At 34.4% G+C, this 27,563-nt stretch overlaps 1 long non-coding RNA gene across 1 annotated transcript in view; it reads right to left on the bottom strand.

The window, feature by feature from the left end:
- Window positions 1-612: 612 nt before the first annotated feature.
- The window catches only part of LOC139084684 (uncharacterized), a 31,084-nt gene continuing 4,133 nt past the window's right edge, over window positions 613-27,563 (bottom strand). Inside the window, exon 3 of the long non-coding RNA XR_011542251.1 lies at window positions 613-1,207. This is a non-coding gene — a long non-coding RNA (uncharacterized lncRNA). The remainder of the gene's footprint in view (window positions 1,208-27,563) is intronic.

Here is a 27,563-nt window from a genome sequence, read left to right as displayed (position 1 = left end):
AACCATATGCTATAATTTTCTGACATTAATATATAGAGTTATTAACTTTTAAAAAATGAGAGAGTAGCCATCATAATGTGAACATTAAATAATATATAAATATTAATTTCAAAATCTGTATATATAAAGAGACAGACACAGAGAGAAAGACAGGGACAGAGAGAGAGAGAGAGAAAGTTTAGTTCATGACCCGGTTTGAAATTTGTTCCATGATTTTGATAAGTCGCTTGTATTTGCTCTTGTGTGAAATACTTTCAATAACCCTTATTGGTAAAGCACTTGGAGATCATTGGTTGAAAGTGCAATTAACTGTGAGTGCCGGCTTCAGAGCCTTACAATTGAGAGTCATCATAAAATTTATCTTCGCCGGCATAACCACAGAGATTATTTTTATACAGAGAGCTGGCTCTTTCATTTTGTAAACACCTTAAGCTAGGTGCTTCAGTAATGAATCTTAGATCAGTAGAAAAATTGGTTGCAATAATAACATATATACCAATCACTATTTCAATGCTCTTATAGCTTTCTCTACTTGCCCGGGAATAAGAGAACACTAATATTTTGAAATAATGTGTCATCTTCTATATATTATGGAGATAAAAATAATGCAGATTTGTTTTGGGGGGGAAAAGGGTATTTATTTGAGAGATCTTCCTTGATAACAAAGATTTCCATCAACTTTTTAATGTTAAACAGGTATTCTGGGATGACATGAAATTTATCCATCATAGAAAGGGGAACTTTGTAGTTGTGTGAATGTTGTTTCATCACCTATCAGCCAGAAAGAAAAGAAATCTTAAAGGATAAACATAGAAGTATATTAAACTTTCCTTGGTATCAACTGAACTTTTCCCATCAGAAGAAGTTCTCTGAGCAGGTGGAGAAAAGACACTGAACAAACTGGAAGCTGTTAAAAAGAGCACTGCTGAAAAACACGTCACAAATGACTAACAAATTGTAAATGAAAATTGGGTGACTTTCAGGTGGGAGCTGCTAACAGGCTCCGAGGCAGCATTTGACCTCTTTTAATGGAAGTTTTAAGAGAGGACTGGAGGTGATGAAGGGTCATTCAAATGATGTCGGTGGCTCCTGAGTGGTACTCCTGGTGGGCTGCGCCGATTGTGCTGAAGGATGGTGGAGAAGGCACATCAATCAGCAGGGCAGAAGCCAACTCCCGAGCCAGTCTCTTTCTGTAGCAGTTCAGAAACTGCACAAAGTACAGCAAGTCAGATCATTTATGTAACTTCTGTTTTTATTAGGATGTAATTACAAGATCTTACATTTGCTTAGTGCATTATGTTTTAAAGCCCATTTGCCACATTAATCCATTAAGAATATCAAAATAAAATATGTTTTCATCTTAAAATGTGTTTCTATGCTTGATGTGATAAAAAATTCCCTTACAAGTCACCTGGGATCAGAGCAATAATAGAAACCGATCTTTTACAAATATAGTTTGCTCTTATGTATAGGCAAGTTGGAGAGAATTAAAGCCATTAAGATTGTGTATGAAAGATACATTAGAGTTACATTTATATCATTGATTACACTGTTCCTCAATTATATAGTTTGGAAAAAAACATAAGCAATTAATCATGGTAGATTACACTCATTTTGTATTTGGCCAGCAGTAGCGAGTAGTTATTAAGAAGTCTGAGTTCCAATTGTTTCTCTAAATAATACTTTGTAATATCTTTTGCTTATGTGATTTCTGTAATACCCTTTGGTAAATGTGATTATTTATACCTAGAAAAGATTTTAAAATAGCTCTCATTTCCTTTATATAATTATGGCTTTAAATAGATTTTTTAATATATTTATTTTCTTAATATGATGCCATTACCAGCCCTGCCATTTGTCTTATTAATCTGGATATGCATAATTATAAACCACACCAATTATAACCGCTATACATGCATTGTCAACTGGTAAACATTTAGTAGTAAAAACAGGATTAAAATATTTAGATAACATTTACATCCCTAGTTTATGTGAAACGATAACAAATAAGAGCTGGAAATTATTAAAATTTTTATTTTACAGGAAAGTACTAGTTATATATAGATAATACAATTCAGTATTGATAAACAGAAAATCTTCTATCAGCAGCTTAATTCCTCAGATGGAATTTTCTTTAGCAATGGGAAATATTAAAAATAACTTATTTGAGATATTGATGACATGTAACTTTTATATGACCTACTTATAAGTATTGAAACAGCAGCAAACAGCAAAAGAAGATACTGTATTATGGTTTTTATAAGAATTTAATATGCTGGTACCTTATTATCCTCTATTTGAATTCAATAGAAAATAAGAAATTGAGAAATAATTAGTAAGGCTAGAAATTATTTTAGATTAAAGCAACTTGAATCAAATATTTTTGTCTTTGAAACTATAAACCACTGACATATGGTTTGAAATGACTGGATTCATAATGAAATGTTGCCCTCAATGTCCATAACATTTAGGAAACAAAATTTACCCACGCATTTTTGCATTGACTATGAACTTCATCAAACTGTAGTCCTTCAGGTGGTATTCTGATCTGTGTAACCCCTTCTTTCTCTGCTGCTTGTGCTATTTGCATGTCCATATCTAATTTGAACGGTTCAAGAAAAATGAGATATCCTGCAATAAACTGAGATCCTCATAGTAACTTTGTATTTCTGTAACTTACTATAGGTAGTAGCTTCTGAATACACGTACATTGAATGATTGTATTTAAATTGATTAAAATGATTCTACTCAAATTCAAATAGCCAAAAGAACAGATTGAAATTGATGGTAAATGTTACTAACAATTACTCTCCTAAGAGAAGACACTTGAAATTGTGCAGGCGTAGGAAGTGAGGAGGAGAAAGGCAGGACAAAAGAAGAGAGAGGGAAGAGAAAAGAACAAAGGTAGGTAAACAGACAGACTGGGAGAAGTCAGACATGTCCTTCAGGAGGAGGTGAAAATTCAGTGTATTCAGGTGGTGTCCAGTGATCAGGCTAAAACTGGTGCTCCGGGTGAAGTTTTTAGAATGAGTTCAGGATATATTTAGTGGGTGCTCACAGAAGGAGAAACTTCCTTAATTAATGGAAGGTATTCAACAGTTTTTCTTTAATTTTATTTTAATTTGTAATGAGCAAACAGCCATATGCCTTGGAAAGTCCTTAGCTTACATTCATCTATATTTCATGTCTTAGACTTAAAAAAAACAAAGCAAAACATGTATCTTGAGTGCTAGGTCTCACTTAGAATCTCTGTAAATATCAGGTCAAGAAAAACAGACAACTGTTAACTAGACATTTTAGACAAAATAAGCAAGTTTATTTTTGTTCAGTTTCCTGATTTTCATCTGCTCATTTCTAACTTTCCCAGTCTTGGAAACTCGAAAGAGTGCAAACCAACATGGTGAGAATTCAGGCTTCCTTCCCTTTCTACTTGATTCATTCTATCTGCTCTTGATGCTGGATGCTGGTATTCTTTGAACCTTAGTCCAACAACTTCTGCTCTCACATCTCTTTATACTTTCACTGCTACAGCATCCTCTATGCAGGTGATTTCCAAGTCTACATCTCAAATCCATTCTTCCTATCTCCCAGTCTATATTTGAAAAGCACTTGTTCTATATTTACTGACTGATATTGTAGGGATATAAACTTAAACGTTTATAATGGAATTGATTTTTGTAACCAAAATTTCTCTAATTTTTCTCATTTCACCATTCTAGCCACTTCGACTCAGATTCATATTTGACTCAATTAATTGTTTTGACATCTACCATTTCTTTTATCCTCTTATTCACTACTTTGTGCCTCATTAGTAAAAAACAATCTTAATTTGTATCCTTACCTCTTTCAAGTATTGTTCTACATATCGTAGACAAATGGTTTTCCTTAAGCATTCATCAGAACATTCAAGGTCATTTTCTCTTTGAGTCCAATTTCTTTTTCTAGACCTAAAATATATTTTAAACTCTTCACTCATGAGAGAACAACCCATTAACTTAATCAGTGGATTTTGCCTCCATATCTCTGTCTCTATGTACATCGCTTCTTCTGTGTAATTATCTTGACACTCTTCTCTGTTTCTATTAATACTACTCATTTTTAAAAGTTGGGCTCATTTTTTAACTCCTTCTTGAGTTTCCTATGTTCAATCTAGAGGGACGCATTTTGTATATTTTGACACTCTTTACATTAGGCTAGTCTACTTGATGTTCTCCAAATATTTTTGTGCGAGTAAGTCTCTACAAAATTTCCCAAGCTCTTCTTCTGTCTTTTTCCTTCCTCCAATTTACCAAAATTTTGAGATCATATATGAGGTACCCTGATCTAGACTTAGCTTATTTGATGTTAGGGACTGTGCTATTTATCTTTAGATCTCTAGCATTTAGTCTCTGGCGTGTCAAAGGTGCTTAATGACTATTTGTAAAATATTTGAACAAGTGGATCTTCACAATAAAACTTTCCAGAATACTGCCAATCAATAATGTTTTTCTCTTATCCCAAACATCATTATATTTTCACTGATTACATGATTCCTTTAGCTGTCAACATATATAACCATAGAGAATTATTTCTCTTTTCATTTAAGTATTATTTTCTTGGCTAAACTGTAGGAACTTAAGGATTGATTATTTTACATGCCCTATAGTGTGTGCTTTGCACAGAGTAGGCTCACAAAAATCATTTTGGGAAAATTAATTTTTCATGATACTATTCATTTCATGTATTACATATTTTAGTTACATATGCATGTGAAGACTTCAGTATGTCCAGAACTTTGGAGGCATAATCATCCAGATTTGTTTATTTTAAAGCTGCTAATTCTTTAACATTTTTGAGGCAGCTTGAAAAGTAAGATATAAACAGAATGATTTTAAAAATTGAAAAAATAAAAACCAGTTACAAGAAGCAGAGTAGAGCTACTGTTGGACACTGTAAGATTTGTTAATTATCGTCTTTGATATCTAAATTTAGCTTTGGTTCACAAAGTAACATAAAAGGATAAAACTAGAGGGCACGTGGTTATTTTATTCTGATAAAGTAAGTTTAAAGATACCTGGTCTCATTAAATAAAGTATACATGTTCTCCTGGGTACTGATTTTTTTTTATCTGTTGCTGAATTCAGGGAGGGATTTATTTCATGTATCTTTATAAAGGCAAAATGAGTAACATAATGGGTGACGTCATTTTCAAGTATGGTTTGGCAGAAGACACAGGTGTTCAAATGAACATTTCTTGTGTTGGTCCCCTAGAAAAATTGAGGGCTATTACAAATTTGTGAAAAACCTCACTGAAAGGTTTTGGGAAAATGTGCTGACCTAAGTAACTCTGGAGATGAGTGGACACTGTAAGGCTGATAGCCAAAGTATTGTAAGACAAGCACTTCATAAACACATAAGCACTATCCTCTAGTTGATAAAGTGCTTTTCTGTGGGGGTATGGGTTAACAATTCTGAAACCGCTATCCTTGTATTCTGGAATTTAAAGATTAAGTAATGGATGGCTGAAGGTGGGAGCCAGCCTTCTCACTGTTGGAGTGGGAGATTATAGACAAACAAGGGGAGAAGGCTAGAATAATCTGTGAGGTAATGGATTAGAGTTGGAGACATCAATATGAACTCATGTTAAGCTTAATATAGATAAAAATGGATACATATAGAAATATTTGTAGATCTCCATATATACACTGGTTAGTATACATACATCTTCCCTTGCTGTGTCACCTCAATAGCAACAAGCATACTAGGGGAAAAATATTGGTTTCTAATCCCCTCTTCCAATAAAAGGAACCAAGATTCTTTTGATAAATGGCTGACTCTGGGGCCGGGAAAATATAAGATGAGACTGGAGCTTCTTACAGTGCTGGAAGTTAAGAAAGTGCTCAGATAGACACATACATACGCACATACTCGTACAATGATGGGAGTATGTCAGAGGGACACAGGAGCCTCTGAAAGATTGCCTAAAGGCCAAAGCCAGAACAATTTGATTAACAAAGTATTATTGGATCCTATCCCAGAATATAAAATAAATATCTATGAGTCCATCCTGATATAAATAAAACATTGAATAAATAGATAGAAGAAAATAGCCAAATATTCTCTTGAAGAAGAATCCTAAATAATCTGTTTAGGCACTCAGATCTAAGGAAGAAGAACATAACTTTACACTCCTTACATATAGGTTGCACAGAAGTGACTTCCTTAGAATACAATATGGAAAGGGAGCAAAATGAGCAACTTCATAGTGGAGAAACCTGGAAAACACTACCTCAGCAGTGATCAAGGTCAAAACATCAGCAGTGATAAGTCATGTTGATCGTATGTATCCTTAATATCAAGTGATGAGAATGGCACTTGACCTCTGTAGTCTTTCTCCTCAACACTCACAACCTCAGCCTAATTGTGAGGAAAACATCAGACAAACCCCGCTTGAGGAACATTCTACAAAATACCTGACCAACACTCCTAAAAACTGCCCAAGTCATCCCAAAAAAGGAAAGTGTGAGAAACTGTCACAGACCAGAGGAGCCTAAGGAAATGTGATGACTAAATGTGATGTGGTCTCCTGATGGGATCCTGGAACAGAAGAAGGACATTAGGTAAAAACTAAGTAAATCTGAATAAAGTATGGGCTTCAGTTAGTAATAATGCATCAGTATTGATTCATTAATTATGACAAATGCAGCATAGTAACGTAAGGTGTTACCAATAGGGGAAATTGAGTGTAGGGTATATGGGAACTCTTTGTACTATCTTTGTAGCATTTTCTTAAATCTAAAACTATTCTAAAATAAAAAGATTATTAAAAAACAAACCTTGAAGCATAAAATTAATTCTGATCTCAAGAAATCTGAGAACTCCTGACTTATGATTCAGGTTTTCTAATTCATGATTATCTTATTACAGGTTATATCATAAGGAATAAATGGATATTTAGCACGTCTGTAAGAAACTTTTCAGTAGTAGATGTAGTAAGTGACTTTTTTTTTTTTTTATCTAGGGCTGGGTTCAGTCAATTCATGGTAAATTTCCCTGTTGATTTTGCCCAAAGACCTTCTGTTCTCCATTGATATATAAAGAATCTATACAGGAGGAGATAGACAGATTTGATTACAAATCTTTAAAAACTCAGATAAGTTCATAAAATAATGCAAATGGAAAACTAGTAGAACAAATGAGAACATGTGAGATGTGATAACAATTAAGTTGCTTAATTTATGGAATGTTCCTAAAATGAATATGAAGATTCTGTTAGAAAATTATACGAAGAATATAGTAAAATATTTCATAAAATAAGAAATATAAACAACCCGAAACTATAAAAGTACATTTAACTTTCCCAGGAATTTAATAAAAGTGAATAAAAACCCACAAACACAATTATTTGTATTTGAACAAACAATTAAAGATTAATCCTCATCACTGATAAATAAACATTGAAATGTGTGAACTCATCATTCTGGATAATTCCAGGAAGTCTGCAATTGATTCTACCAAATAAACAACTATTACACGGCTGTTACTAGTATGGCTAATACTCTCCTAAATACCATTATTCTTTCCTTGTCATAGCTCGTAAGTGTTTAGAGGCGCACACAAAACTTTGGGATTTTTAGCATGTAGTTAGGGGAGTTCTATTGCTTTTCTCTTGTTAGGCTTTTGTTTTTCTTTGTCTGAGGAAGACTAGGCCTGAGCTAACATCTGTGCCAATCTTCCTCTACTTATATGTGGGACTCCTGCCACAGCATGGCTTGACAAGCAGTGCATAGGTCTGCACCTGGGATCCAAACTGGCGAACCCCGGGCTGCTGAAGCAGAACGTGTGAACTTAACTGCTGTGCCACTGGGCTGGCCCCTCTAGTTAGGCCTTTTGATACAGAATTTTGACTCCCCTAAAATCAGAAGCCATTTTAGTTTGAGCCACACATCTCAGAATGTAATGCATTGCCAAGATCATTTCCAACTTCAGTTTACTTGGTTTCTGGCACACTTTGTGGGTATAGCCTCTTGCTTTCTCTATCAAGGGCAAATAATTGAATGGGGTATGAACTGGCTTCCTTCCTTTTTCCTGGTAATCACTACTGTTTTATTAAATAAAAACTGGATGAATTTTTTAGCCCAAATAAACTACTTTAGGCTTAGTGACAATTTCTTCCACATTCTGTCCTTAGGCTGTTTCTCAAATTGCTTTTTAATTTGGAAGTGAGTTTTCATATTTTCCTGTATCTTCATAGGCATTTTGGTGGGCCATTGGGTGGGCTGCTTTAGGTACTGCTAGCCAGATGCTGTTATGTATTGGATGGTTCTTCTAAGTAGTTTTATATTGTTTTATTTGATTATGGATGCTTCTCCCTACAGTCTATCTAAAATAGTCCATAGAGGAAATCTAACTCCAAATTCACCTCCTGAATCCTTGCCAAATACTTTAAAAACAGAAACTCTTTAGGTTCCAGACTCTATTTTCCTTATTTGTGAGTTGACCCTTATCTTTACCTTAAGACTCACTCTGCTTGGCATCTCTCCCAGACCTATTTTCCTTTTGCCAGTTTGGCTTGCCATAGATCTTAACTTTTATAATCCACTCCAAGAACTATTCCATCCATCTTTGAAATTTGCTCAGTCTGCACTTTTCCCCAAGCATGTTCCATTGCATATTCCCACCAGGATGTGCTTTCAGTCCATCTTATGGGAAAAACCTATTGAATTAAATATAAAGTGTCATTTACTGGGATTTAGGCCTCTCTGAGGTATGTGTAGGCTCCTTATCCATGCTATTTTGCTACAGTGCTAGGAACTGGAAATTAGTGAAATGTTATAGATGTATTAAAATCCAATGATAATACTTTTTTATATCCAAAAAATCACCCTGACAACTATTTTCCAAGACATTCTACTACTTCTGCTAACTTATATCTGTAGCATTTCACTAAAAGAAACTAAAAGATGGTATTTATGTTTTTAAAAATCATTTTAGGAAGTGCTAGGTCTATAGCTTCTTGTTGGAGACTCCTTAAACTTTTTCTCTATGAATATTTCAAAATATAAATAATAAAAAAAATGATTTTAGCCTACAACTAACCACCATATTTTCTGCCCCCAAAGAAGAGGATTGAATTCTGCATCAAAAGACCTTGATGGTTTGTATTTGGATAAGTCGTGTGGAATTATCTGTAAGGTCACTGCAAACAATGAGAAAGCTAAATTGACTGCATGAAAAACAAATTGGATATTTTGGGATTGTGAGGTTTGCAAGAAGAGCACAAATGTGAGAAAACTCTTGAGGGATCAAGAGACCACAGGAGAGCATCAGGAGAGAAGTAGACTTGTGAGAAAATGTCCACATTGGCGATGGCTGAGAGGATTTTGTTTTGAGACCAACAGTGAGTAACATTCTATCTTAAGTTATCCCCTGTGCTGGATGTGATTTATTCTATCATTGATGCTGATGGAAAGACATACTAAACATAATGCTTTGGGTGCATCTTGTGGGGAATATAGAAGAAAAGATGACTATGATAATTTAAGCCCACAGAGATTTTCAGAAATATTGTAGAGGATGTGAACATATTTTAATAATATTTTAAAGGACAGAGGCAAACCTGAAGACCCCTCCAAAGGCCAAAGCTGGGACAGCTTAACAGCAAAATAAATATTGATTATGTTCAATTATAACCCAAAGAATATAAAAAATATCCATGAGTTCATACTTATGTAAATAACAAATAATAAATAAATAAGGGAGAAGGAACTCATCTTCCTCAGAGAAGCATTCCAAATAATATATGTAGATACGTTTATATTCAGGAGGTGGAGCTTAATTTCCCTCCCTTTGAGTGTGGGCTAAACCTAATGAATTGCCTACACAGCATAGAGTATGGAAGGGAGAAAAAATAGCTTTCCAGTGCAGAAAGCTGGCAGACATCATCTCAACCAAGTATTCAGAGTTAACATCACTGGTGATAAATCATGTTGATATTATGTATCCCTTGATATGATACAATTAAGAAAAGACACTCGCCTCTGTGACAGTCTTCCCCAAAACCAATAACACCAGTTTAATCATGAGAAAACATCAGGAAAACTCTAATTGAATATCATTCCACAAAACATCTGGCCAGTAGTCTTCAAAAGTATCAAGATTGTGAAAGATAATGAAAGACTCAGAAACTGTCACAGACTGGAGGAGGCATGATGACACGATGGCTAAATGCATGTGGTATCCTGGATCGGATCTCGGAAGAGAAAAGAGACTAATGAAAAAACTGGTGAAATCTGAATAAAGACTATATAGTTTAGTTACACTGAACCAATGTTAATTTCTTAGTTTTGACAAATGTACCATTGTTATGTAAAATGTTAGTATTAAAGAAAGCTGGATGCAGTGTATACAGGAACTCTTCATGCTATCTAAAATAATAATCTAAATTTTTTCCCGACTGAAAAGTTTATTAAAATAATTAAAGGATCATGTTACGCTGCATAGACTGCTTTAGATTCACTTCAGTAAAACAATTTTAATTTAACAATTCCAGTAAATATTAACTGAGGGATTACTATAGGCCTGGGACATGTGATTGAAAAAAGACAAAAATTACTGCCTTCATGGTGTTTATGGCCCAGTGGAGAGGGGCAGATGATAAAAACAAAAATAGCAAATATTTAAACTTTATTTTATCTTAGAAGGTGACAAATACTATCAAAAATGATTGAGCGGCAGGGTGGGGGAAGAGGTTAAATTCACGTGCTCCGCTTTGATGGCATGAGGTTCACGGGTTGAGATCCTGGGTGCGGACCTATGTACCACTCATCAAGCCATGCTGTGGTAGGCGTCCCACATATAAAGTAGAAGAAGATAGGCACGGATGTTAGCTCAGGGCCAATCTTCCTCAGCAAAAGGAGGAGGATTAGTGGCAGTTGTTAGCTCAGGGCTAATCTTCCTCAAAAGAAAAGAAAAAAGATTGAGCAGGGAAAAGGGGGCTTTGCAGTAAGGAGGGTGGAGTTCTACTTTATAAAGACCATTCTCACTGAACAGTGATATATAAGCAAAGCCTTGAAGAATGTGAAGCAATTAACTATACCCATATCTGGGAGAAGAGAATTCCTGGTAGAGTGAACAGGCAGTGTGGAGGCCCAGGAGTGGAGACATCCTAGACACACATTTAAGAAACAGCAAAGTGGCCAGACTGTCTATAGCCAGTGAGGGGAGAAGAGAGTTTTAGATGAATGTGAGGTACAAGGGATGGCGTAGGGCACACCAGACCATTGTAAGAATCTTGGCATTTACTCCGAGAGAGGTGAGGAGCCATTTCAGGGTTCTGAGCAGAGGTCTGTTGTGATCTGACTTTGGTGTGAAAGGGATTAATGTGTCCGCTCTATTGAGGGTAGATAGCGAGGGCGGGTGGAACCAAGATGTACTGGTTTTTAATTTTTCTTACAAAGTCATTTTTTGATTGTTCTGTTCTGTCAACCCTCAAGCTTAAGTTAAAAAAAAATAAGAATAAATGCATGTGTTATTTGTTTTTTAATTTACTTATTCCATGATTGTCACTTTTTTTCTTTAGGGGTCTGAGAAATTAAAAGTAATTTTTGCTCAAAGCAGAAGTCATCATCAACAAATAATTTTCCTCTCAGCTTTATTGAGGTGTAATCGCAAGATATTTAAAGTGTACACATGATGATTTGATGTACGTATAAATTGTGAAAGAATTTCCCCCATTGAATTGATTAACAAATCATCTTTGTAAAAAATTTAAAAGTCAAGAGAGATGGTATAAAGTTGTCTGATCAAAAATTTGGCATTTGATCCAGATGAGATGCTCAAAAACCTTTAATCTATGGGGTGGGGGTAAGGGGAGAGAGAGAGAGAGAAAGATTTAACATCTGTACATCTGTTCAATTTGCAGTGTGTCAGATACAAGTATATAAATAATATAATTTACTAGACATTTCTGGGTAATGCCATAATTCTTGCTAAAATTAGCTGTTGGGATCAGACATCAAAATAATCTCATTTCTTTTTAGACTGAAACCTCAAAATAAATACTGAGGTTTTTATATTAGTTATGAGATGCAAATTTGACAACTATTCCATAGAATCAGAAATTAGCAAAAAGAAAAGAAACATGAATTTCCTTTTCTTTTTTTTTTTTTTTTAGGAAATTTAAGGTCAGCAAAATTTATGTTCTTCTACTATGGTTTGATAAACAATTCGGCCTTACAAATTCCAGTAATAATTTGGTCAACATATAAGGAAAATTTAGGATCAAATCTCAAGTTATGCTCTGTTGCTTTCTCAATAACATAATATTTTTCTCACATTTTTCCTTTGCCTTTAAAATCTGTATTAAAGTCAATGACTACATATTAAAGAAAATGTTAGCGTATTAATGACTAAAATTTTCTCCCAAGTGATGATACTGTATATGGGATAATCTAGTACAATTATAACTTAAATATTGAACTATGTGCAGGAATAGGATATAAATGCACTGAAACTTATTTTTGCATATTTAATGTTATAGAAATGTCTGTGCTTATCACTGACTTTTGGATAAGAATTTTTAAGTTAATAAAATGTGTTGCTACTTAACTGATTTTGAGTTAACATTATTTTTAGTTATAAAATGAAGTGAAAAAGCAAGTACTTTTGTGTTCTACTTTCAAATGATACATCAAAATAAGCAATGCTTTGACAGAAAAAGGAAATCTTGTTCAACTCTTGTCAGCATCAGTCAATTCCTTCATTTATAGGAGGACTTGAGGAATGTTTAGTGAAATGCTGACAAATGGACTACAGAGCATATCAAATTAGTATTTATTTTCCTGAGGTGTGTAGAGAAGGGAAGGTAATTATAGAAACACAAAGTTTAGTCCTCAAATTGAAGCCCAACTTAAATGTAGCTTAAAACTTTATCCCTTTAAGCTCACCTCTCTGCTGCCTTTTGATTTTGCGGTGGTTCATCCATGTTAATGTACCTAATGACAGACACGCTGAAAAGGTGAGAATGAATGCTTTTCCTCTGACATATCAGCAGAGGATGACGGTACAAAGTGTGTCTTTCAGTGTGTATCTGCATGGACTCTGGGTCTGAGAGAATGATATATACTTCTACTTTATGCCTGCAAGATTCAAAAGGCCTTTTCAAATATTCATGTCCTTTTTTTTCCCCCTTTTTATTCTCTACCAGGATGTGTTATGTGATGAGAAGAATGTCAGAGTCTCTGGAGTTTTATTTTTAAGTTTTAGTCTTGCCTGAGGGGGAAAATATATTGAAAATTTGCTGGTCAAGCTATTCACGCTTTTTCATAACATGTCTAATAATTGCAAAGCAGTTTGTTCAAATAACTTAGTCAGGCCTTCATAGTTACCATGATAGACTCTGAGATGAGTTATTGGGCAGTGTCTGGCATTCAGTTGGTAACACCTGGGGATAACTTTCTCTCTGCATTGCCTATTGTAACCAAAAAGAAGTCAAAGGAGGTACAGAGATGAGGGCTTTTTTTTTTTTTTTAAGCTGAATTCTGATCATTCTCCCCTGATCTTGTTTCAACTTGGATTACAACTTCCTCATGTATGATGCATCGAGTTAATAGGATTTGTATCGCCATAGGCACTGTTGCCATTTCCTATGCAATAGCAGGCAAGTGGAGATGCTGATTAGAAATATGGTAATGAAACTACCTCTACCTACTAAATTTAATCTTGGAGTGAAAGAGCAGTGCATTTGTGGTTTTATTGTTGTATCCACTAGCTGTTGCTATTGTTTGTTCTTTTTATTTTCCATGGGTTTGAAAACTGAAAATATACATTAATATTTTGGTATGTCATTTAGTCCGTTTTTCTCATCAGATTTCTAGACCCATTTACTCTTTAAGATTTTGCTTTTAATTTTTATCAGCTTCGAAGCCTCACCTTTCTCCATTATCAACTAAGAAAAAAAAAAAAGATAGAATAAAGTCACCAGCTGGTGGGAAAGTCATTCGGAGGATGTTAGCCAAATTAACCTTTATATAATAATTATGAATTAATAACTTTTTTCCTCCTCGATAAAATCCATGTATTAGCTTCAGGGAAAATAGAAGAGGAAAGAGAAATAAAATCACAGTGACATGATTCATTACGTTATAATAAAACAAAGCTGTGGCTTCAAGGACTCATAGTCTTTAAAAAATACCCAACACAAAAGGGAAGCGGGAATTAAAACTATAATTTCCCAAGTATTAAAAATATAAGCTACATTCTGAGTGAAGTAAATAACTTGTCAACCCCTCTTCATTATGGGAACAACCACACTGGGATATAACATGTGTTGGAAGAAGCGATTAAAATGATCCAAACCAGTGCACTAAAATTTTAAGCAAATTTTCGCCATTGACACAGAAAGAGCATTCACTGGGAATACCAATAACATCCACTTATGCAAAAATATCTTTTGACATGCGATGAAAACATAACCTCTGGATACACATTCTCCCTTTTAGGTTTTCAGTGGGAATTGTGCCTAAGTGATTAGGGCAGGATTTGGTCCAATAAATAACCTGAAAATTTTGTAACAAGTGGTGGAGTAATACATATTAATTCTGAACAGATTGACACTGTAATTTGGGATAAAAACCATAATGATTACAGAATGCAGTCAGTGTAAGTCAAGTCTGATGGACTGGAACAGATGTGTCCACCTGTTTAGAGCCCAGCTCTGCATCACTTGGGATGCATAATGTGACTGAGGTCCGTAACATTAGCTATTTGGAAAGGTATACAGGTTAGGAAAAAGGAGAAATGTTAAATTCTGAGTCATTCTTTTGTTCTATGATACTATTGAGGTCAAAAAGACGTGAGAGCACACTAAGGACTAAAACAAAAGGGAAAGTCCAGAAGAGATGTAAATATTGTGACATGCCTTTTATTGGAGACAATTTGAAAAGCTTCATAAATGGCATTTCAAGGACAGGAGGATTGAATAAATTCAAACAGTTTTCATTTTTCTAAAATTGATCAGTTCTGTGCAAATGATCTCAATCTGAGGTTTTCTTTTTTTCAACGCTAAAGCAAACGAAGAAATATGGAAAGAGATTTTAACATTACAATGTTCATGCCTAGGGGCGTTCCATATATCTAATACCAAGTAAGATTAGGCTTTTGTGAATATTTATCATTTGAAATCATAGGAAAAAGATTTTTTTGACAGACTATCCCCCAGGTCTACAGATTATGCTATATGTCATTAGCGGGTAATTTTATTTCTTCTTAAGGTAGAAGGAAATATCTCTACTATGATTAGAAATATATCTTTTTATTAACAAAGCTTTAACGTATGGTCATAAACATTGTTCACTTTAAAGACTAGATGTTACAGATGTTACTATTAAAAATATCCTTCCTGTCTGTGCTCTTGAATCCTTCTTATTGAAGTTTATTAACAAAATTGAGTATGCGTGTTATTTGTCCTCCCTCTCTCCTCTCTGTCACCCTCTGGGTATTTAACCAATCCTTAACCTATAGAGTGTCTATCGTTATAGAGGTAAAAATACCATTTTATTGTCTTTAATACATAGAAACCAATCTTCTAGCTCATTTATAGTCTTCAGCTATGTTTGTTGGAGATGTTTTGCATTAAGAAATTTATTTGACTTTGAATAGCATGATTTTTTTCCTGGAATGAAGTATTCAAATTTTATCAGGTGAAATATACAAGTCAGTTTAGAAAACTGAAGATATATTCTTGGCAAAAAACTATCAACTAGGTAAAAACCTATGGGAAACACACGAGAAGCTTTTAAAATTGCTGCTTCCCTTCCTGCCCCTTCCCATATGTGGAAGAACCAGAAAAAGATCTTCTTAATGCAGTCTGTATTCATTACCATACTTGACAGAACACACTTTAACGATCCAAAGATCGCATTCGCTAAATGGCACTATGGGCTTTTAAAGGAAATAGTTTGATTTATTCCTGCAATCTAGGAGGTTCTAAAATTTAAAGGTAAGCAAAAAGAAGATACAGCCACAGTTATGTGCCGCATAATGACATTTTAGTCAATGATGGACCATATATTCAATGGTGGTCCCATGAGATTAGTAAAATATAGCCTAGGTGTGTAGTAGGCTATACTGCCTAGGTTTGTGTAAATATACTCTATGGTGTTCACAGAATGACAAAATTGCCTAACGACGTATTTCTCAGAATATATCCCTGTTGTTAAGCGATCAGTGACTGTAATGTTAATAAATGAGACATATACAAGGGTTCAATTTGTAGGGGCAACAGAATGGTTGATTTAGGGGTAATTAAGTATTTTCTAGAGATTCTTACTTTAAGATAAAATGTTAAAAGTGGTCAGAAAAATTGATGTGCTTTATGCAATTTTGCACGTAGTAAGTATATTTTATCTTATGAAAAGTATTATTTTATAAGATTTAAGAAGTAATTATATGAAATAAATGTTATAAATCATGACAATGTTTACAGTACTATTAGTTACACATACAACATATTGTGGTGAGAGGTGACTGAGGCTTTTTCTGTCTAAATCAGTAGTTTTTAGTTCTGGCTGTGCATTAGCTGGGAATTTGAAAACAATACCGATGTCTCAGTTCCAAGCCCTCCCTCTGGAGATTGTGATATAATTGATCTGAGATAGGGTCCAGATACTGAATTTCTAAGATCTCTCTAGGTTATTTTATTGTGAAGTTACTGTTTAGAAACACTAATCTTAATTTATCTGTTTTTAAATCAATGGGTACTTGTGAGGAAAAAAAGTAAATAAAAAAGTACCTTCACATATACTTCTATAATATTTTACAGTTGTCAAAAAGAGTTTAAAAACTACTGGGGGCCATACAGAGTAATTAAGGATTAAAATAAAGGCAAATAAGATTTTGGGGGTATCATCTAAGCAGATTTGGGGAGTGTCAAGAAATGCTTCTTGGCAAAAGAGACTTCAAATCTTTGAAATGAAACACGAGTAGGCTTCAAGCTTCATCCATGCTGTAGCATGTATCAGTACTTCATTCCTTTTTTTTTTTTTTAGGAAGATTAGCCCTGAGCTAACATCTGCTGCCAATCCTCTTTTTGCTGAGGAAGACTGGCCCTGAGCTAACATCCGTGCCCATATTCCTCTGCTTTATATGTGGGATGCCTGCCACAGCATGGCTTGACAAGCAGAGCTATGTTCACACCCTGGATCTGAACTGGCGAAGTGGAACACACGAACTTAACCACTGCGCCACCAGGCAGCCTCACTTCATTTCTTTTTATGGCCAAATAATATCATGGTGTGGAAATAGCACAAGAAGCCAGTAACTGAAGACCACATATTACACAACTCCACTTATACGAAATATCCAGAATAAGCAAATATATAGAGACAGCAAGTAGATTACTGGTTGCCTAAGACTGGGTTGTGGGAGTATGAGGAGATTAGAGAGTGTTGACTAAAGGCTATAGGATTTCACTTTGTGGTGATGAAAATGTTCTAAAATTGTCTGTGGTGATGGTTGTACTTATCTGTCAATTTACTAAAACTCATTGAATTCTACAGTGTAAATGGATGAATTGTATGGCATGTGAAATATATCTCAATAAATTTGTTTTAAAAAATAAGTAGGCGTGCCAATCAAACGGGTGAGAGCATTTTATCTAGACAGAGATGTGGCAGAGAGCATGTAGCATCTGCTAAATGGCAAGTAGCTAATGATAGCTGGCTTACAGCGTTCAGGGGAAGGTTCCAGAAGTGGTGAGAAATGAAGCTGGAGAGAGAAGCTGCGTAAGATCATGAAGGATGTAGTAACCCTTTAAAACTTTTTTTCTTTTTAATTGTAGTAAAATACACATAACATAAATTTATCATCTTAACTATTTTTAAGTATGTAGTTCAGCACTGTTAAATATATTCATATTATTATGCAACCAAATTCCAGAACTTTTTCATCTTGCAAAACTGAAAATTCATACTCATTAACTCCCCCTTTCCCAGTCATCACTAGTCCCTAGCAATCACCATTCTACTTTCTGTTCTATGAGTTTGACTACTCCAGCCACCTCATATGAGTTGAATTATGCATTGTCTTTTTGTGAGTGGCTTATTTCACTTAGCATAATGTCCTTAAGACTCATCCATGTTGTAGCACGCTCAGAATTCTCTTCCTTTTTGAGGCTCAATAATATTCCATAGTATGTATATACTACGTTTTGTTCATCCATTCATCCATACGATTAACGCTTGACTTGCTTCCACCTCTTGGCTAATGTGAAAAAAATGCATCTATGAATGTGGGTGTACAGATATCTCTTTGAGACTCTACTGTCAATTCTTTTGGATATAAAATGAGAAGTGGAATTAGTAAGCCTTTTTTAAGAGGTTTAAACTGTATCCTGAGAGCACTGAACAGCAGCCAAAAACTTTCAAAGTCAGGGAAGCCACACAGTTGGAGAACACTAGAGGAGGAACAGTTATGGGGATATTTTAATATTATAGACATGCAAGTTAAGATTCAAGAAACCTAGACTCCTGTCTACTAGTATTGCATGCGATAATAGAGAGAAACAGGAACAGAGATAGACAAGAGTCCTCCACGGATCCCAATCAACTCTGGGGGTCAGGAAGCTTGTATGCATGTGCTAGACTGTGCCCACTCAGGAGAAATCCAAGAGGGATTCGAGGCAAACTTGAAAGCATTCCCCAAGCTGCAAACAGATCCATCAACATAGGGTAAAACCTTGGCATAAGGAGTACAAGCACACCCTCTGACCAAACACTCATTGCATAATGAGCTACCTGGACGCGAGAAAAATTCTTAGTAAGCCAGGCTTAAAAATAACATCAGAGTCATCCCTGGCAATCAGAAAGACTGTGTGCATGCCCAAGGCTGTGCCTTTTCAGGACTGATCAGAGAGGGAACCTCCAAGGTACTAGTTCTTGCTTGAACTTGAGGCAAAAAAATGTAAATTATCTGTAGTGCGATAGCAGTCTCCAAGTCACACACATTTCCAATGGTAAAAATATAACTGGCTAAGATGGCTTAAGTATAAAAAACGACCAATAAGTGGCTTATGCAGATCCACGGGTAGCCAGGGAAAAAACTCTGAGTGTACACACCAGAAGTGTATACCATGGGGGAAATAGACTTTGCAGAATTAGTTCAGACAAGTCATTAACAAGTAAATAAATTACCATGCAAACAAAAACAACCTCCTGGGGGGAGAAAAATCAATATCTTGAATTGCTACAATATATTATCTAAAATGTCTAGTTATCAACAAAGAAATTGAGACATGCAAGGAAATAGAAAAGTGTGACCCATCCACAGTGAACATAGCAGGCAATAGAAATTGCTTTTGAAGAGGTCAGAATGATGGACTTAGCAGACAAAGACTTCAAAGCAGCTAATATAAACATGTACAAAGAACTAAAGGAAACCACATTCAAATAAGTAAAGGGAAGTGTGATGACCATACGTAATCAAATAGAGAATGTCAATAAAGAGATAGAAATCATTTAAATGAACCAAATGGAAATTTTTGAGTTGAAAAGCACAGTTATAGTGATGAAAAAAACCACTAGATAGGCTCAAGAGTAGGTGTGAGCTAGCACAAGAAAGAATCAGTGAACTCGAAGATACATTGTTAGGGATTATGCAGTGGGAAAAATAGAGAAAAAAAAATGAAAATTATTAACAGAGATTCAGAAAAGTGTGGGACGTCATTAAGTACACCAACACATATGAGGAATATCATAAAAGAAAGTGACAGAAAAAATATTAAAAGAAATAATGACTAAAAACTTCCCAAATCTAATGAAAATCATAATCCACACATCCAAGAAGCTAAAAAACTCCAAGTAGAACAAATGCAAAAAAATCCACATCCAGACACAGCATAGTCAAAATGTTGAAAGCCAAAGATAGAGGGAATATCTTAAAAGGTATAAGAACAGAACAACTCATTACGTACAAGAAAAATAACAAGATTAACAGTTGACTTCTCATCGAAGCCATGGAGGCCAAAAATCAGTGAGATGACAGAAAGTGCTGTAGGTGAAAAACTGTCAACTGTGAATCTTCTAACAGGAACACTAGCTTTCAAAAATGAAGATAAAGCAAAGACATACCAGATTTAAAAAAAGAGAATTTGTTGCTAGAAGAAATGCCTTTTAGAAATACAATAGTATGCTTATCAGGCTGAAAGCAAGAGACTTCAGGCAGTAATTTGTATCCACATGCAAAAACACAATTATCTGGTTTAAATGGCAATTATGTAGATAATTTAAAAAGGCAGTATAATTGTATATTTCTTCTCCGTTCTTCCCTGGATTGAAAGTATGAAGAGACCTAAAACAATTAAAGAGATCAATATAGTAATTTAAAATTTCTCGCAAAGAAAAGCCCAGGCCCAGATAGCTTCACAGGTGAATTCTACCAAACATTCAAAGAAGAATTAGTACCAATCCTTCACATACTCTTCCAAAAAATAAAAAAGAGGAACATTTTCTAACTCATCATATAATCCTATTTTTACCCAACCCAAGCCCATTTTTACCCAAACCCATTATACCCAAACCAAAGACACCCCAAGAAAAGGAAACTACAGGCCAATACTCTTTGGGAATATTTAGACACACTCAAAATTCCTCAAAAAATACTATCAAACTGAATCCAGCAATATATAAAAAGAGTTATACACCACGACCAAGCAGAATTTATCTCACAAATGTGAAGTTTAGCATCTGAAAATCAATTAGTGTAATACATCATATTAATTGAGAATAAAACCCATATTATCACCTAAATGTATGCAGAAAATATTTGAAAAAATTCAACACAATTTCATGATAAAACTGCTCAACAAACTAGGAATGGATCTTGTTCAATAATCTACAAACATAGGCCATCTATCAAAAGTGCACGGCTGACATTATACTTAATAGTGGAAGAGTGAATGATATACTCATAAAATCAGGAACAAGACAAGAAGTCTCCTCTTGTCACTTCTATTTAACATTGTGTTGAACATCCTAGCTAGGTAATTAGGCAAGATAAAGAAATATAAGACACATAGATTGCAAAGGAAGAAGTAAAAGTATCTTTGTTGTAGATGACATAGTCCTGTATTTAGAATATCCTAAGGAATACACACACACGCACACACACACACACACACACACACTATTGGAACTAGTAAATGAGTTCAGCAATGCTGTAGTACGTAGGTCAATACACAGAAATCAGTTGTATTTCTATAAAACAGCAATAAATGTTCTGAAAATAAAATTAAGAAAATTCCATTTACAATAGCATCAAAAAGAATAAAATATGTAAGTATAAGTTTAACAAAAGAAGTGCAAAACTTTTATGCTGAAAGTTACAAAATACCATTACAAGAAATTAAGAATCTCGATAAGTCATAAGACATCTCTCGTTTATGGAGTGGAAGATTTAATACTGTTAAAATGGCAGTATTCCCCAAATTGAACTACAGATTCAATGCAATCCCTATCAAAACCCCAGCTGGCTTTTTCTTTTTTTTTTTTTTAACAGAAACTGAATTTTTAGATCTGATAAGGGACTTGTATCAAGAATACATAAAGAACACATATAACTCAGCAATAAAAAGGCAAATAACCCAATTAAAAAAATGAGGAAAGGATTTGAATAGACATTTCTCTAACGAAGACATACAAATGGCCACTAAGCATATAAGAAGATGCTGAAAATCATTAGTCATTAGAGAAAACAAGACTATAAACAGATCCCACTTCACATCTACTAGGATGGCAATAATCAAAAAAACATATAATAAATGTTGGCAAGGATGTAGAGAATTTGGAACCCTTATACATTGCTGGTGGGAACATAAAATAGAGTAGCCACTTTGGAAAACAGTTTGTCAATCATTTAAAAAATTAAACATGGAGTTACTTTATTACCCAGAAATTCCACTTCTGCCCAAGAGAAATGAAAACATGTATCCATATGAAAGCTGATACACAAATGTTCCTCACAGCATTATTCATAATAGTTGAAAGGTGGAAACAACTGAACATCCAAAAAATAATGTAGTATATTCATACAATCGAATACTATCTGTTAATAAAAAGAAATGAAGTACTGATACATACTACAACACAGATGAACTTGAAAACATTATACGGGTGAAAGAAGCCAGTCACAAAATGCCACTTATTGTATGATTCTGCTTATATGAAATGTCCAGAATAGGTGAATCTATAGAGACAGAAAATGACTTTCTTAGAATTCAGGAGAGGGATGGGAGGTGATAGCCAATGGATTTGGAGTTTCTTTTAGGAGGAACTAAAATGTTCTAAAATGAGATTGTGGTGGTGGTGGTGACTCAACCCTGTGAGTACACTGAAAATATTGAGTTGGGCACGTTAAAGCAGGTAATGATATTTATGTGAATTTTGTTTCAATAAAGTTGTTAAAAAGATAATTGTTTACCCAAACAAAATAATGCATTGGTACAAAATGTGTATAAGTATAATGTATAAAAGCAATAGCAAAAAAGACTAGGAAGAAATATATTATTGCAAGGTTTTTATACTATTACCAAAGAAAGAGAAAAATTGGATCATAAAAAATACTCTGATAACTCAAAAGTTATCAGAAAAATAGACAAATGTAAACAGAGTACAGATGGTACAAAGAGATAAGTAGCAAGATGTACTACTTGATTTCAAGACTTAATTTAAAGCTGAGTAATGAAGACAGTGTAGTATTGGCATAAATATAGAGAAATGCATCAATGGAACAGAGTTCAGAAGTAGACCTACATAAACATATACAACTAAGTTTTGACAAAAGTGAAAAACAATTCTGTAGGGAGATGACAGTTTGAAAACAAAGTGGTGTGGAAAAATTGAATATAAACATGCAAAAAAAAAAACTTTCATCCATGCCTTGCATCAGCAAAAGTAGCTCAAAATGAATTATAGACAAAAATATAAAACCTAATGATATAAAACTTCTAGAAGAAATCATAGGAGAAAATCTTAGTGATCTCACATAAGGTAAAGATTTCTGAGATACCATAATCAATAAACACTTCATCAAAATTTAAAAGCACTTCTATTTGAAAGATGCTATGAAGAGAATGACAGACAAGCTATAGTTTGGGAGAAATATTTGCAAAGTATGTATCTGATAGAGGGCTTTTATCCAGAATATATAAAGATCTCTCAAAACTCAATAATCGAACAAACTATTGAATAAAAATTGGGCAAGATGTTTGAGCACACACTTCACCAAAGATGAAATACAGATGACAATAAGCGAAAAGGATGCTCAGCATTATTAGTGATGAGAGAATTGAAAATTGAAATCAGACGATACCACTACGAACCTACTAGATTTGCTAAAATTATAAAGACTGATCATTTATCAAATGTTGGCAAAAAGGTGGAGGAACTGATGTCTCCTACACTGCTTGGGTGGAATACCAAATAGTACAACAATTCTGGAAAAGTCTGGCAATGTTTTAAAAAGTTAAACATACACCTAGCATATGATCTAGGCATTTCACTCCCACTTGTTCATCCAAAAGGAATAAAAGTTTATGTTCATGAAAAAGCTTATATGTCAATGTTCATAATATTTTTACAGAAGCTTGTTTTTAAATAGCTAAAAATTAGAAAAACTCAAATGTCCTTCAAAAGATAAATTGATAAATAAATTTTGATTTATCCATATAATGCTACTCAGTAATAAAGAGAAATGAATGATTATATGAGGCAATATAGATGAACCTCAGTCATTTTTGCTGAGTGATAAAAGCCAGGAAAAAAAGCAATAACCAGGATATGCTCATCTAATGGCAATAAGTTAAACTCAGCACTTTATGAATGTTTGTAAAGCATTAGTTGAGTGACAACCTACACTAAAACATAAAATGTCTTGCTGTTTCTTTACTTAAACTTTATTAACTTAATTTTGAAAGTTTATTTAGCTTATTTCATGTGTATGTGGGGGATCAGAATTTGCCGCCCCAAAATGTGTCTTTTTAGCTTGATTATTTTTAAGAACAAAAGACTCAGAAACTTTGACCTTCCTCCTAACTGCCTAAAAGAATTTAAGATACATGTGCTGTCCCAGGAGGGAGCTACCACCATACAAAACTGTAGATGTGGTAGACAGGAAGGCACCTATCAAGGCCCATTTTTCTCAAAGTTATAGTCCAGGAAACACTTGTTTTCCCATCTGTGTGTGAATTGCCTTACTCCCAAACCACTGCCCCAACATCCCCCTTTGTCTTTAGCTGAAGATGGTGTTTAAGGTGATGGCTTTGGCCATTTTGGTGAGTTACTCAGTTTTCCTTGGTTTCACCCATGTATACATGTTATTAAACTTTGTTTGACTTTTCTCCTGTTATTCTCTCTCATGTCAATTTAATTCTTAGACTGGCCAAAAGAACCTAGAGGGTAGAATAATAGTTCTTCCTCCCCCACATACACAAAAACATTAAAGACAAGCTTTGCAAATATTGGAGTATTTTCTTTTCAAGACAAACCTTTCAGTAGGTGTTCTAGGTGCATTGGTTAGAAATCTTCTGTCCTCAGTAATAAAATGAAGTTAAGCAAAAAAGAAAAAATAGTAATATTTGTTTCTGAAGATATAGGACCAAAATTAAGAGGGAGAAATAGAGGTGGAAAGAGCAAAATATACCAGCAGATTCTCATGAATAATTTAGCGTAATAGAATTACCACAATTCCTGCAGACTCTGTGCCCTTGGGGGTACTCATTGCCTGGTTCTTTGGCAATCTTAAAGTGTAGCACTGTAGCAGAAGTGTCTCACTAGCTACTTCTGGCTTGAGAGACAGTATGGAATTGTGTGGAGAGGAGGGAAAATTTTTCAGAATAGTTTGAGAATAAAAAAAGATGTGAAGCAACCATGGTGTGAAACAAAAACCAAAAAGAGAAAAAGGCATGATTTCAAAGAAGTATTGTTGTGCTCCCAATATCCCCTTGCAAAGTGTCTTAGAACTTGAAAGAGAGAACTGAGTTATTTTGAATTTACTCTTTGACATTAAAACCATGCTTCTTTAGTGTAACACAGTCTCGATGGGATTCTTCCCCTTTGGATTACAAACAGAAAATGATCTGCATGACTATCTTCCCAATCCTCCCAAGGATCATACATATCAGATTTCATTCTGGATGCATAGGAGAAAGAAGTTAAGTCATACATAAAAATAAAGGTCTTAGTGCATGGGTTGGGGCTTAATTCTCTCACTCTCTCGAGATCCCATTTGAGAATGGTCTAGAGTGAATCACAAGGCTTGGATACTGGATAATTTCACAGAAACCAAGGACAAAAGTACAGCCAGGATTTTGGAGTCTGACATTTCCTGGCAAAAGAGTAGATTGATCAAGTTTTAATCAGACTTGTTTCAAAGAATTGATTCTATGTAGCAAAAACTGGCTACTGGGGGCTCACTTCTGTGAGAGGAACAGTTGGTAAGATCATTGTGAGTCCCCTGATGTCCCATAAAGTCACATAAGAGAATACAGAGTGTGTGTGTGTGTGTGTTTGAGGGTGCTGGAAGGCTAGTCTTGTATCTTCCTCTTCTTAAATTATACAGTTACTACTATTCTTATTTATTTATGTCCAATGCTCCTTTTTGTCCCTCTGGACCTACATGATACTTTTCTCTTTTCAAGGCCCTCATTTTCAAACTACCTATTCATCCTCAGAAAATTTCCTTTTTTCATTATACTCTGCAAAATGAGAGATGCCAACTTTCCTTATAATCTAAGGAATGATTTTCTTCTCTTTTGTAGTCCTACAGCTTCTATTTTGAATCTTTGATCCCAGTTTTGCAATCCTTTCATTAAAGAGAAGGCCATATTTCTTTGTTTCCTATTTTAAATCTATTTTTGAGTAGATAATTCATGGAGTCAGCATAAAATTTAAAAGTTTCAAAAAGATATTTCATGGAATTTGTCTCTCCCTCACCCCTATTTTCCACCTACTCAATAATCCTTTGTAGAGGTAATCAGCATTTCTAATTTCTTATGGAGTCTTTCAGATATTTTATGTATGGAGGTACATTTTTCCACATATAATCTTCTTTATACCTCTTTTCTTTTCCTTTTTTTTTTTTTTTGCTGTGAAAAATTCACTCTGAGCTAACATTTGTTGCCAATCTTCCTCTCTTTTTTTTCCCCCTCCCCAAAGCCCCAGTACGTAGTTATATATTCTGGTTGTAAGTCCTTCTAGTTCTTCTACGTGAGCTGCTGCCACAGCATGGCTACTGACAGATGAGAGATGTGGTTCCCTAGCTGGGCCGCCAAAGTGGAGTGTGCTGAACTTTAACTACTAGGCCATCAGGGCTGGCTCTATACTTGTTTTCTTTAACCAGTGTGAGCTGCTATAAATAATACTTTGTACACTGCTTTTACCCCATAGTACGGAACATTTTAATCTTATTTTCTGCAATAAAGTTAACTTCCTGAGTGAAACGTAAAGAAAAAATAAGAAGAAAACTTGATTTCTTTGACACTAAATATCTTCCCTGATTGCCACATATTTTGGCTTAACCAACAAAGAAAATACGTATATATGTAGGTAATTTGACAACCTATTATATTAATTAAATGCACTAGCTAGAGAAGATAATTCATTATACAACTTCAAATAAATTCTTGAAAACATGTTTAAATGCATCTCTTTTTTTGTTTTTAAATTTTGTCGTGTAGACAAGACTTTAGAGTAGTGCTAAATTTTATTAAGGGCTTAGATAAATTTAGTAAGAGAGAAGCTCAAGTACACTTTATTTACACAGAGTTCATATGATTAATAACTCCAGTTTTTTGCCAACTAAGAGTTTCAGCAGTTTGTAGCATAATGATCATTTATAAACTTTTTTGGTCTTAGTTGGTGAATTTGTTCTAAGAGGAGTTCCTCATTTATGCCACAACAGTGTGAGAACATAAAACCTCTCATTTGCTAATTTGAACATCGTTCTGAATTGAAAACTATTCTTATAATATTAACTCTTATGATTCATAAAAAAGGCTTTTAGATTATTTTGGGAAAAGAGTTGCAAGCTGTAAAAAAATATAGTTATTCCTTTCTTAGCCTCTTGGAATCTGACACATTCATTTGTTTGTAAGGAATAACCTGGGAAAGATGGTTTTATAGTACCGGCAGTTGCAAAATAGGATATACAATTAGCTTGAGATGTAGTAAATGATTTTGTTGTTTTCATAAAGTCAACATTATACCAAACAACAATAAGTCTTAGGAACATTTCTAAGTCATTCCATTTTATTTTTAGTTTTACAATATTTACTTGTAAATTAAATTTTACTTCTTAAATGAAATAGTTTTCTAAATGAGAAGAAAACACCTCCTGTGGTTGTTTCTAATTTCAATTTCTGCTAACATAGCTGTTGGCATTAGGAATGCAGAACAATTTTCAGAGAGTACTGTCAACCATGTAATTTCTTGGCAAATATATGACAATTACTTTCCATGTAATTATAGTGTCATTCCATGAGATCCTACAGCTTAGTCAAGGAAGAGATTTACCAGGTCGTCTTGTCCATCATT

This window comes from Equus przewalskii, chromosome 1, assembly GCF_037783145.1.
Source record: "Equus przewalskii isolate Varuska chromosome 1, EquPr2, whole genome shotgun sequence".
Classification (NCBI taxonomy): domain Eukaryota; kingdom Metazoa; phylum Chordata; class Mammalia; order Perissodactyla; family Equidae; genus Equus; species Equus przewalskii.
Note: the sequence above shows the minus strand (reverse complement) of the source record. Positions and strands in the feature narration are given on the sequence as shown.